The sequence below is a fragment of the Peromyscus eremicus genome, chromosome 23, assembly GCF_949786415.1.
Source record: "Peromyscus eremicus chromosome 23, PerEre_H2_v1, whole genome shotgun sequence".
In the NCBI taxonomy this organism is placed as follows: domain Eukaryota; kingdom Metazoa; phylum Chordata; class Mammalia; order Rodentia; family Cricetidae; genus Peromyscus; species Peromyscus eremicus.
Genome location: NC_081438.1, coordinates 32,612,396 through 32,625,177, shown reverse-complemented (window position 1 = coordinate 32,625,177; position 12,782 = coordinate 32,612,396).

The window sequence follows — 12,782 nt, the reverse complement described above, 5'->3', positions numbered from 1 at the left end:
TATTTCTTTTTCAGCAAAGTTCTCAGTCCACAGTTACCAATTAACACAATCTGTGCGTGTGTATAGTGGGTACTTGGGGAACTAGTTCAACCAGAAACAAGATGAACAGTTGAATCCAGCAAAAGATTGAAATTAAGTAATGCAGTTAAGACTGGAAAGCTACAAAGCAGCAGCAAATATTTTCCTGTTAATTTAAGAAATCTGCTTGCACTGGAGAGATGGCTTAGCAGTTAAGAGCACTCACTGCTCTTGCAGAGGACCAGGGTTTGGCTCTCACACCCACATCAGGCAGTTCACAACCACCCTAAACTCTAGTTCCAGGGGATCCAATGCCTTCTTCTGAGGAAAGCCCAATGGTGCACACCTTTTGATTCCAGAACTCAGGAGGTAGAGGCAAGCTGATCTCTGTGAGTTTGAGGCCAGCCTACTCTATGGCTGGACTTAAACAAGTGGACTCAGGATGGACTCTGCCTGTCCTGCTGTCTTGGAACTCTGTGAAAGTTCTCAAGAAAAACCCAAAAAACCAAAGGGCACACTTCTTCTCGCCTCCACAAGTACAAACACATACATGGCATATACTCACAGAGACACAGACTAATTAAAATAAGTAAAACAAATAAATGATTTAAAAGTAAACATATTGAAAATTTGGGATAATATCAACTAAGAAAGCATATCAAAGATCTAAAAGAACAAAAGGAAGTACATGAGCCATATGTTGTGGGATGTCTTTCTGTATGCTGTGAATATATGTTGCTCCCATTGGCTAATAAATAAAGTTATTTGGGCCTATGGCAAGGCAGCTTAGAGGCAGGCAGGAAATCTGAGTAGAGAGACAAGAAGAGAAAGGCAAAGTGGGGAAGACGTGAGCGAGCTGCCCAAGAAGCAACAACATGCCAGCAGACCAGTATAGCCACAGAACACGTGACAAAACATAGATTAATAGAAATAGGTTAATTTAAGGTATAAGAGCTAGCTGGCAAGAGGCCTGCCATAGGCCATACAGTTTGTAAATAACATTAAGCCTCTGAGTGATTATTTTATAAGTGGCTGCGGGACCGCGGAGCTGGGCGGGATTGGAGAAACTTCTGCCTACAGTGTTTGGATTTTGGAGTCAGGCAAGGTCCGTCCTGAGTCCACTTGTTTAACAGTTGAGGCTTCAGGGGCTGGAGAGATGGCTCAGCGGTTAAGAGCACTGACTGCTCTTCCAAAGGTCCTGAGTTCAATGGTGGCTCACAGCCATCTATAATGAGATCTGGTGCCCTCTGCTGGCCTGCAGGCATACATGTAGGGAGAACACTGTATACATAATAAATAAATTAAAAAAAAAAAAAAAAAAAAGCCGGGCGGTGGTGGCGCACGCCTTTAATCCCAGCACTCGGGAGGCAGAGCCAGGTGGATCTCTCTGAGTTCGAGGCCAGCCTGGGCTACCAAGTGAGTTCCAGGAAAGGCACAAAGCTACACAGAGAAACCCTGTCTCGAAAAACCAAAAAAAAAAAAAAAAAACAGTTGAGGCTTCGGGCTATTAGGGGAATAAATATATACATACATGTTTGTATTGTGTAGGTACTTTTGTCTGTGAGTACATGGGAAAGCTACAGGTTGATTACAAGTGTCTTCTATCATTCTCCACCTTTTTCCTCTCTTTCTTTCTTTCTTTCTTTCTTTCTTTCTTTCTTTCTTTCTTTCTTGCAGTGTGGTGGTCCCCCATAGGCTCATATAGCTGAATGTGTGGTCATTAGGGAGTGGTACTACTTGACAAGGATTAGGAGGTGTGGCCTTGTTGGAGTAGTTGTGGCCTTGTTGGAGAAAGTATATCACTGGGAGTGGGCTTTGGGCATTCAAAAACTAAGACCAGACCTAGTAGCTCTCTCTTCTGCTGCCTGTGGATCTGGATGTAGAACTCTTGACTTCTTTTTCAACACCATGTCTGCCTGCATGCTACCACACTTCCCTCTGTGCTAATAATGGACTCACCCTCTGAAACTGTAAGCCAGCCCCAATTAAATGCTTTCTTTTATGAGTTACCATGGCCATGGTGTCTCTTCACAGCAACAGAACACTGACCAAGACAAACAGGGTCTCTCATTGAGCTTGCAATCCTCCTGTCTCCACATCCGCAGTGCTGGGATGGCATATGGCTTTTTGCATGGGTGCTATGAATCCAAATGCCAGAGTTAATGCACAAGTGCCAAAACCACTGAGCCAATAATTAGCCGACCTGTCAGCAACGTGCTTTAACTGATGCTCCCACTGAAAGGGAAGATCTGCTCCTCACACTTTGAATCTTGACTGGCCTTGTCCACTGTGGCTCATACAAAACTGTAATATGAAAGTGCATATTAGCTTGGTACATAGGCAGGAAAGATTTTGAGGAGTCATTTTCCTTTTACTTTGAGAATCTTGCCACCTCCATGAGAACAAGTTCCTAGTAACTAGCTAGGAAATGAAATATTGTTTGGAGGAAAATCAGCTGGTATCCCAGGTGGCAACCAGCTCCTCTTCTGCAGCTGAGCCACCTTGTAAGGCATCAGATAACTACATACATCAGAAGGAGCCCAGTGGATTTCAGCATAGATTGCTAACCAGCCCAAATCTGAACTAACAACTTTTGGAGGAGCTTGTATCCAGCCTTATCTAATTAGTCATAGCCTTAACAGACAGATGTGAATGTAATGTAAATGACATCAGCAAATTGTCATGTACTATTTTAAGCATATAGAAAACCAACTCGGGAAGTAAGAAGGCCCTCCCTTCTCTCCTCCAAAACTCCATGTTCTGAGTCAGGGTGGCTCTCTGGGTCTGTAACAAGAAGAGCAAAACACAACAAACATGCTAGATTAATAGACATAGTGCATCATCCAGAACAGCTAAAAAGTAAATCATTTCCAACAAACTTCACTATGGTTCATTCAATGATGTAAAAATGCCTGCAGTAGGAAAGAGTTACCTGGCTAAGAATAGGTACCATATAGATATTGATTTCCCTTTCCTTTTGTTGAATGTTGCTGAGTTCACAGAAATATGTATAGAAATATATTTTTCCAAAAAAAATCACACAGGGGCCCCAGCCTTTCCCGGAGAACAGATGCCCAACTTGGCCACAGTTGCCAGACAGCTGGCAGGGCTCCTGCAGGAAGGCTCCCCTTCACCAAGACCCCCTAGTGGACCCTGCAATCTACACACCCTGCCCCCACACCCATCCACCCGAGACCCCTGTCACTTCCTAAGACTTGGAAACCAACCCCCAGCTCCCATCCAGTCCAGAGGTGAGTGACTCTGTTCATACCCAGGGAGGCCTGCCCTTAGGACCCATTCCTGGGCCCCAGCCTTTCCCAGGGAACAGCTGCCCAAATCGGCACCAGTTGCTGGCCTACGGGCAGGGCTCCTGCGGGAAGTTTCCCCTTCTCCAAGACCCCCCAGTGGACCCTGCAATCTACACACCCTGCCCCCACACCCATCTGCCCAAGAACCCCCGCCCCCCACGCCACCTCCTTAGGCTTGGAAACCAACCTCCAGCTCTCATCTGGCCCAGAGAGAGAGCTCTCATGGGCCTAGAGAGAGAGCTCCCATTGGACAAAGAGCTGTCATTGGACCAAGAGTAACCTCAGGAGACAGGGAATTTGCCAGCCCTCATTAGACCAAGAGTGGCTTTCTGAGAAGCAGAATCTGCCACCTCTCATTGGACCAAGAGAGGCTTCCTGAAACACAGACTCTGTCAGCTCTGACTGGATCAAGAGCCCTGATAAGACCAAGAATGAATCCTTGAGTCACAGAATCAACTAGCTTTGGTTGACCCAAGAGCAGCTCTCCAACAAACAGAAGCTGCCTGCTCCAGTTAGACAAAGAACTAAGATTAGACCTAGAAGGGCCCCCTGAGACACAGACACAACAAGCACCGAGTGGACCAACAGCAACTCCCTCAGACACAGGCATCTTTTATACCTTTTAGACAAGGAAATGGGCAGACGTCAAGGCAGAAGCGTATACAACAACATAAAGAACAATACAGCATCACCAGAACCTAGCCCTCCTCCAACAGCAAGACCTGAACATCATAAGGTAGAAGAAGCAGAAGAAAGCAACCTTAAGAATAGCATCATGAAGATGCTAGAGGCCTTTAAAGAAAAAATGAAAAATGAAATTGAGGAAAAGACGAACAAAAAAAGCAGAGGAAATCAATAAAGAATTGAGAAAAAGTCAAACAAAAAATGGGAAGAAATCTATAAAGAAATAGAGAAAAGAACAAATAAAAAATTGGAAGAAAGCAATAATCCCTTAAAGAAAACCATGAAAAAGCAATGAAACAGGTGAGGAAAACAGTTCAAGACATGAAAAGGGAACTAGAAACAATGAAGAAGACACAAACAGAAGGAATGCTGGAAACAGAAAATCTGAGTAAACAAACAGGAAACACAGATGCAAGCACAACCAACAGAATACAAGAGATGGAAGAGAGGATCTCTGGTGTAGAGGATACAACAGAGGAAATGGATTCATCAGTCAAAGAAAATTCCAAAGCAAAAAACTCATAACAAAAAATGTCCAAGAAATCTGGGACACCATGAAAAGGCCAAACCTAAGAATAATAGGGATAGAGGAAGGAGAAGAATATCAACTCAAAGGCACAGAAAATATATTCAACAAGATCATAGAAGAAAACTTTCCCAACTTAAAGAAGGAAATGCCTATGAAGATACAAAAAGCCTATAGAACACCAAACAGACTAGACCCCCCCCCAAAAAAGTCCCCTTGCCACATAATAATTAAACAACTAATCCTACAGAATAAAGAAAGAATATTGAGAGCAGCAAAGGAAAAAAACCAAGTGACTTATAAAAGCAAACCCACCAGAATAACACCCGATTTCTCAGTGGAGACTTTGAAAGCCAGAAGGACCTGGACAGATATAATGCAGACACTAAGAGACCATGGATGACAACCTAGACTAATATACCCAGCAAAACTTTCAGTCACCACAGACGGAGTGAACAAGACATTCCAAGACAAAACCAGATTTAAACAATACTTATCCACAAACCCAGCCCTACAGAAAGCACTAGAAGGAAAATTCCAACCTAAGGAAGTCAGATACACCCTCAAACACACAGGCAAACAGATAACCCCACAGCAGTAAACCCCCAAAGAAGAGAAGTACACACACACTACCAACAAAAGATAACAGGAATAAACAAACACTAGTCATTAATATCCCTTAATATCAATGGACTTAATTCACCTATAAAAAGACACAGGCTAACAGAATGGATACGAAAGCAGGACCCATCTTTCTGTTGCATACAAGAAACACACCTTAAATTCAAAGACAGACACTACCTAAGAATGAAAGGCTGGGGAAAGTCTTTCCAATCAAATGGTCTTAAAAAGCAAGCTGGTGTAGCCATCCTAATATCCACCAAAATAGACTTCAAACAAAAATCAATCAAAAGAGATCAAGAAGAACATTACATACTCATCACAGGAAAGATCCACCAAGATGAGTTTCAATTCTGAACACTTATGTCCCAAACACAAGAGCACCCACTTATGTAAAAGAAACACTACTAAACCTTAAATCACATATAAAACCCCACACATTAATAGTGGGAGACTTCAACAACCCACTCTCACCACTGGACAGATCTGCCAAATTGAAACTTAACAGAGAAATAAAAGACTTAACATATGTGGGCATTTAGTGCTATGAATTTTCCTCTTAGCATTGCTTTCAAAGTGTCTTCCTTGACCCATTAGTGATTCAGTTGAGCATTATTAAGTTTCCATGAGAAATTTCTGTAAATTTTGTTGTTGTTGAAGTCTAACTTTAAACCATGGTGTTCTGATAGAACATAGGAAGTTATTCTATTTTTTTTTTTGTATCTGTTGAGATTTGCTTTGTGGCCAAGTATGTGTCGATTTTAGAGAAGGTTCCATGGGGTGCTGAGAAGAAGGTATATTCTTTTTTTGTTAGGATGGAATGTTCTGTAGTTATCGATTACTTCAACAACAACAAAATTTACAGAAATTTCTCGTGGAAACTTAATAATGCTCAACTGAATGACTAATGGGTCAAGGAAGAAATAAAGAAAGAAATTAAAGACTTCCTAGAGATCAATGAAAATGAATACACCACATACCCAAACTTATGGGACACTTTGAAAGCAATGCTAAGAGGAAAATTCATAGCACTAAATGCCCACATAAAGAAGTTGGATCTCACACTAGTGACTTAACAGCACACCTGAAAGCTCTAGAACAAGAAGAATCAAAGTCACCCAGGAGGAATAGATGCCAGGAAATAATAAAATTGAGAGCTGAAATCAATAAAATAGAAACAAAGAGAACAATACAAAGAATCAATGAAACAAAGAGTTGGTTCTTTAAGAAAATCAACAAGATAGACAAGCCCTTATCTAAACTAACCAAAAGGCAAAGAGCATCCAAATTAGCAAAATCAGAAATGAAAAGGGAGACATAACAACAGACAATGAGGAAATCCAGAGAATCATTAGGTCATACTTCAAAAACCTGTATGCCACAAAACTGGAAAATGTAAAAGAGATGGATAACTGTCTGATAGGTACCACATACCTAAGTTAAATCAAGACCAGATAAACTATTTAAATAAACCAATAACCCTAAGGAAACAGAAATAGTCATTAAAAGTCTCCCAACCAAAAAAAGTCCAGGACCAGATGGATTCAACACAGAATTCTACCAGATCTTCAAAGAAGAGATAATACCAATACTCTTGAAATTGTTCCACACAACAGGAACAGAAGGAACGTTACCAAACTGCTTCTATGAGGCTACAATTACCCTGATCCCCAAGCCAAACAAAGATGCAACAAAGAAAGAGAACTACAAACCAATCTCCCTCATGAACATTGATGCAAAAATACTCAATAAAATAGTGGCAAACAGACAAGAAAACATCAAAACAATTATACACCATGATCAAGTATGCTTCATCACAGGGATGCAAGGGTGGTTCAACATACGAAAGTCTGTCAATGTAATACACCATATAAACAACTGAAAGAAAAAAACACATGATCATCTCACTAGATGCTGAAAATGCATTTGACAACATCCAACACCCCTTCATGATAAAGGTCTTAGAGAGATCAGGAATACAATGAACATACCTAAACATAATAAAGGCAATTTACAGCAAGCCAACAGCCAACATCAAATTAAATGGAGAGAAACTCAAAGCGATTCCACTAAAATCAGGAACAAGACAAGGCTGTCCACTCTCCCCACACTTATTCAATACAGTACTTGAAGTTCTAGCCAGAGCAATAAGACAACATAAGGAGATCAAGGGGATAGAAATTGGAAAGGAAGAAGTCAAGCTTTCACTATTTGCAGATGACATGATAGTATACATAAGTGACCCCAAAAATTCGACCAAGGAACTCATACAGCTTATAAACACCTTCAGCAATGTAGCAGGATACAAGATTAACTCAAAAAAATCAGTAGCCCTGCTATATACAAATGACAAACAGGCTGAGAAGGAAATCAGAGATACATCACCCTTTACAATAGCCACAAATGATATAAAATACCTTGTAACTCTAACTAAACAAGCAAAGGACCTGTATGACAAGAACTTTAAGTCCCTGAAAAAAAGAAATTGAAGAAGATGTCAGAAAATGGAAAGATCTCCCATGCTCATGGACAGGTAGGATTAACATAGTAAAAATGGCAATCTTACCAAAAGCAATCTACAGATTCAATGCAATCCCCATCAAAATACCAACACAATTCTTCACAGACCTGGAAAGACAATACTCAACTTCATATGGAAAAAAAAAAAACCCAGGATAGCCAAAAGAATCCTGTACAATAAAACAACCTCTGGAGGCATCACGATCCCTGACTTCAAGCTCTACTATAGAGCTACAGTAGTAAAAACAGCTTGGTACTGGCATAAAAACTGACATGTGGACCAATGGAATCGAACTGAAGACCCTGACATTAATCCACACACCTATGAACATAGATTTTTGACAAAGAAGCCAAAAGTGTACAATGTAAAAAAGAAAGTATCTTCAACAAATGGTGCTGGCATAACTGGATGTCGAGATGTTGAAGGCTGCAAACAGATCCATATCTGTCACCGTGCACAAAACTTAAGTCCAAGTGGATCAAAGACCTCAACATAAATCCAGCTACTCTGAACCTGATAGAAGAGAAAGTAGGAAGTAGTCTTGAATGCATTGGCATAGGAGATCACTTCCTAAGTATAACACCAGTAGCACAGACACTGAGAAAAACAATTAATCAATGGGACCTCTTGAAACTGAGAAGCTTTTGCAGGGCAAAGGATACGGTCAACAAGACAAAGCGACAGCCTACAGAATGGGAAAAGATCTTCACCAACCTCACATCTGACAGAGGACTGATATCCAGAGTATATAAAGAACTCAAGAAATTAGACATCAAAATAACCAACAGTCCAATTAAAAAATGGTCTAGAGAGCTAAACAGATAATTCTCAACAGAAGTAGGTCAAATGGCTGAAAGACTTTTAAGGAATTGCTCAATATCCTTAATCATCAGGGAAATGCAAATCAAAATGACTCTGAGATACCATCTTACACCCGTCAGGATGGCTAAGATCAAAATCATCAAAGACAGCATATGCTGGAGAGGATGTGGAACAAGGGGAACACTCCTACATTGTTGGTGGGAATGCAAGCTTGTACAACCACTTTGGAAATCAATATGGTGCTTTCTTAGAAAATTGGGAATCAATCTCCCTCAAGATCCAGCTATACCACTCTTGGGCATATACCCAAGGAATTCTCAATCATACCACAAGGACACATGCTCAACTATGTTCATAGCAGCATTATTTGTAATAGCCAGAACCTGGAAACAACCTAGATGCCCTTTAACTGAAGAATGGATAAATAAAATGTGGTACATATACACAATGGATTACTACTCAGCAGAGAAAAACAATGACATCATGAGGTTTGCAGGCAAATGGATGGATCTAGAAAAAATCATCCTGAGTGAGGTAACCCAGACTCAGAAAGACAAACTTAGTATGTACTCACTCATAAGTAGATACTAGATGTAAAGCAAAGGATGACTAGACTGCTACTCACAACTCCTCAGAGGCTACCTAGTAAAGAGGACCCTAAGAAAGACACAGGGATCACCCAACAACAGAGAAATGGAAGAGATCTACATGAGCAACCTGACCTGCGGGGGGGGGGGGTTAATGGAGGGCAAGGGTTGAGGGAAAGAGAGCTTAGGGGAGTGGGAGGTACCAGCTGGATCAGGAACAGAGTAGGAGAACAAGGAAAGAGATACCATAAATGAAGACCCCATGGGAACAGAAAGAAGCAAAGTGCTACAGAGGTCCCCAGAAATTCACAAAGATACCTCCACAATAGACTACTAACAATGGTCGAGAGAAAGCCCAAGCTGACCTACTTTGGTGATCTGATGGCCAAACACCCTAACTGTCATGATAGAACTCTCATCCAGTGACTGATGGAAGCAAATGCAGAAATTCACGGCCAAGCCCCAGGTGGAGCTCCAGGAGTACAATCGATATAAGTAAGAGATATTGAGACCATGATTGGAAAAAGCACAGGGACAAATAGCCAAACTAGTGGAAACACATGACTACGAACCAATAGCTGAGGAGCCCCCATGGAACTGGATCAGGCCCTTTGGATAAGTGAGACAGTTGATTAGCTTGAACTCTTTAGGAGGCCCCCAAGCAGTGGGACTGGGACCTGTCCTTAGTGCATGAGCTGGCTTTTTGGAATCTAGGGCCTATGCTGAGACATTTTGCTCGGCCTGGTGTGGGGAGGACAGGACTGGACCTGCCGCAACTGAATCTACGAGGCCAAGCTGAATTCCCAAGGTAGATCTTCCCTGGAGGAGGTGGGAATGGGAGGAGGATTGGGGGGGAAGGCTGAGAGGTGGGAGGAGGGAGGACAGGGTAATCCGTGGCTGATATGTAAAAATAAATTAATTATAAAATAAAAAAATCACACAATATCCCACATCACAGGAGAAAGCCACACCCACAGACTGACCATTAAGAACCTGGTATGTTTATCTAATTATTCTTTATCAATAAAAAACTGGAAGTCAAGCCAGGTGGTAGTGACGCACGCCTTAATCCCAGCACTCCGGAGGCAGAGCCAAGCGGATCTCTGTGAGTTCGAGGCCAGCCTGGTTTACAGAGCAAGAGCCAGGACCTGTACCAAAACTACAAAGAAACCCTATCTTGAAAAAAAAAAAAAAGACGTCAGATATCAGGGTTAAAACCTGAATGATCAGAGAAGCAGCAGAAAATCCACCAGTGACCTCTGATCTCTTCCATTCCTCCACCCAAAAGGGCTGAGATCCTCTCTCAGCCCCAAGTTACTACTTTCCGTCTCTTATCTGTCCTCAGTCCTCCAGTCCTCCAAAACCTCTATGGTTAATTTTGGTTAGCTAGTGGCTAGCTCTGCCCTCTAACTCAAAAGCTAGCTTTATTGTTAGAATGCAATCAAAATATCACACAACAGTGACCAAGGCCAAATAGCAAAATTAAAAGGTAATCTTTTTGTTGAACTCTACGGACCAAGGCTGTAGATAGATGTGAAGAGATAGCATTTCCTCCTCTTGTGACCCTACAGTCTCTCTCTGCCTGCTTCTGTCCACTCTCTGGAAGAATAGACCTGTCCTCACCAGCTGTTGGGAAGCAATGGTTTACCTCTGGGCACTTCTGCTTGAAGTTCTCTGTTCTCTTTTAGGCTGCTACAGTTCCCTTCCTTGGATTTTAGGAGAAATACCGATAGGAATTCCCTTCCCTCTGGGATAACAGACCCTACTTTCTGAGAAAGTCACAGCTCTCAAAATGATGTTGTGGCTCTTCTAAACTGAGACAAGCTGGAGGCTTAAAACATTTGCTGATTTGTGAAGTTTGTTTGTTTGTTTGTTTGTTTGTTTGTCGAAATAGTTCATAAAAGTCACCAGTTTTAGCCGGGCGGTGGTGGCGCACAACTTTAATCCTAGCAGTCAGGAGGCAGAGGCAGGCAGATCTTTGTGAGTTCGAGGCCAGCATGGTCTACAGAGCAAGATCCAAGAAAGGGGCAAAGCTACACAGAGAAACCCTGTCTAAAAAAAAAAAAAAAAAAAAAAAAAAAAAAAAAAGTCACCAGTGTTACACTGATCAGATTATAGAGATATTTTAGGTGCCTTGGGTCGTTACCATCAATTTCATATGTTGTATTTATTTATTTTGAGACAGGGTCTACATATGCATTCCAAGATGGCATGAAACTCATCTTGTAACGAAGCTGGACTTGAGATTGCAATTTCCCTGCCTTTACCTTGCAGGTTCTAAAAGTACATACAGGCATGTGCCAACAACATTGACTTTCCTGTTTCTTTTCCATTTTTAATCTGAATACAAAAAAAAAAAACAACTTTACATTAGACATCTCTTCCCATTTTGAAGGCCAAGTTAAAGAACAGTTTGGAAACTTTAGAAGGTTTTTGAAAACTGGTGTCTTCTTCCCGTTTGTGACTAATACACACATACATGTATTTAACTCATAATCTTATATGACTTTATATGTAAAATTAAATGCCAGTGTGAGCTGTGGCCCAGAGAGGACTCTAGCAGGCTAAAAGCCCAGTGTAAGGACTTGAGGGAATTTAGCAGAGGCTGAAATCTGCTAAATTTGCAACAGGACTCATGGCCGCAGGCCAAGTCCCTACCCCATAGCCGGAGGGGACCAAGGAGCAAGCCTTCCACAGAGATGACTGAAGTCCAACCTCTGAGACCTGACAAGAGCCAGAGTCCCCAACAGCTGCATCTGAGAACCTGTCATCCTGGGCTCCAGCAGCTGTGCGTGGGCGCCAACTACTGTCACTCAGCGGGCAGGACCTGAAGCCCTGTCCAATCAGAAGCCGTGGGCTGAGGCGTGTCCAATCAGACACACAGACGGAGGGCGGGGGCGGGCTCTGCGGGTCGCCCGGCCTTTGTCTGGGACCCTCCATTTTGGGCTCAGTGTCTGCTGCCCCGGAGGCTCCTGCGCAGTCTTGGTTGCGCCGTGACGCGGTGGATGCAGGGCAATGGTAGGAAGACGCCGCCGGCGTCCCCGAGAAATGGACCTGGTGAGTGTGCGTGTGGCGCCCGGAGGTGGCGGTGCGCGAGCGGGAAGCGCTGTGGCCGAGCGGGGTCTGCGGTGAGGCCTCGCGCTGGGTCCCCTGCCTGGGCAGTGGGGCTGCCCGAGCCCGGGGCGTCCTGTCGCTCCTGAGTCAGCGACTGCAGCCGTCTCTGGGTAGCTCTGTGCTGGCTGCCCGTTTGCTCCGGATCATGTGTGGCGAGGACTTGGTGGATCATCAGGGGATCTCTCAAGGTGACGTTCGTTCACGAAAGGAGCTGTGTATGTTCCCTAGAATCCCCTTCATCCTCTCCATGGCCCACCTAGTCCCTGGACTTTACAGGTGTGTGGGAAGCAGGATCTCAAAGCCAGAACCTAGGCCAGCTCCCTGAAGTCTGATTCTATCTTCTTAAAATTCCACATCCCCGCCCACACTCCTAAACACTCTAACTTCCCTTTCCACCGTTTGTGCGCCCCTGAGCTTCCCACAGGTGCTCCCCCAGAGGGCTGCGCTGAAAGCCTCCCATTTGTTCCTCATAGTGTATTTTCCTTATGATAGATCTAAAACACAATTTTTTTAAATGTTTTGTTTTCTTCCAGGTACCAAAAAAATGGATTATTAACATTTTTTTAAAAATTTATTTATTT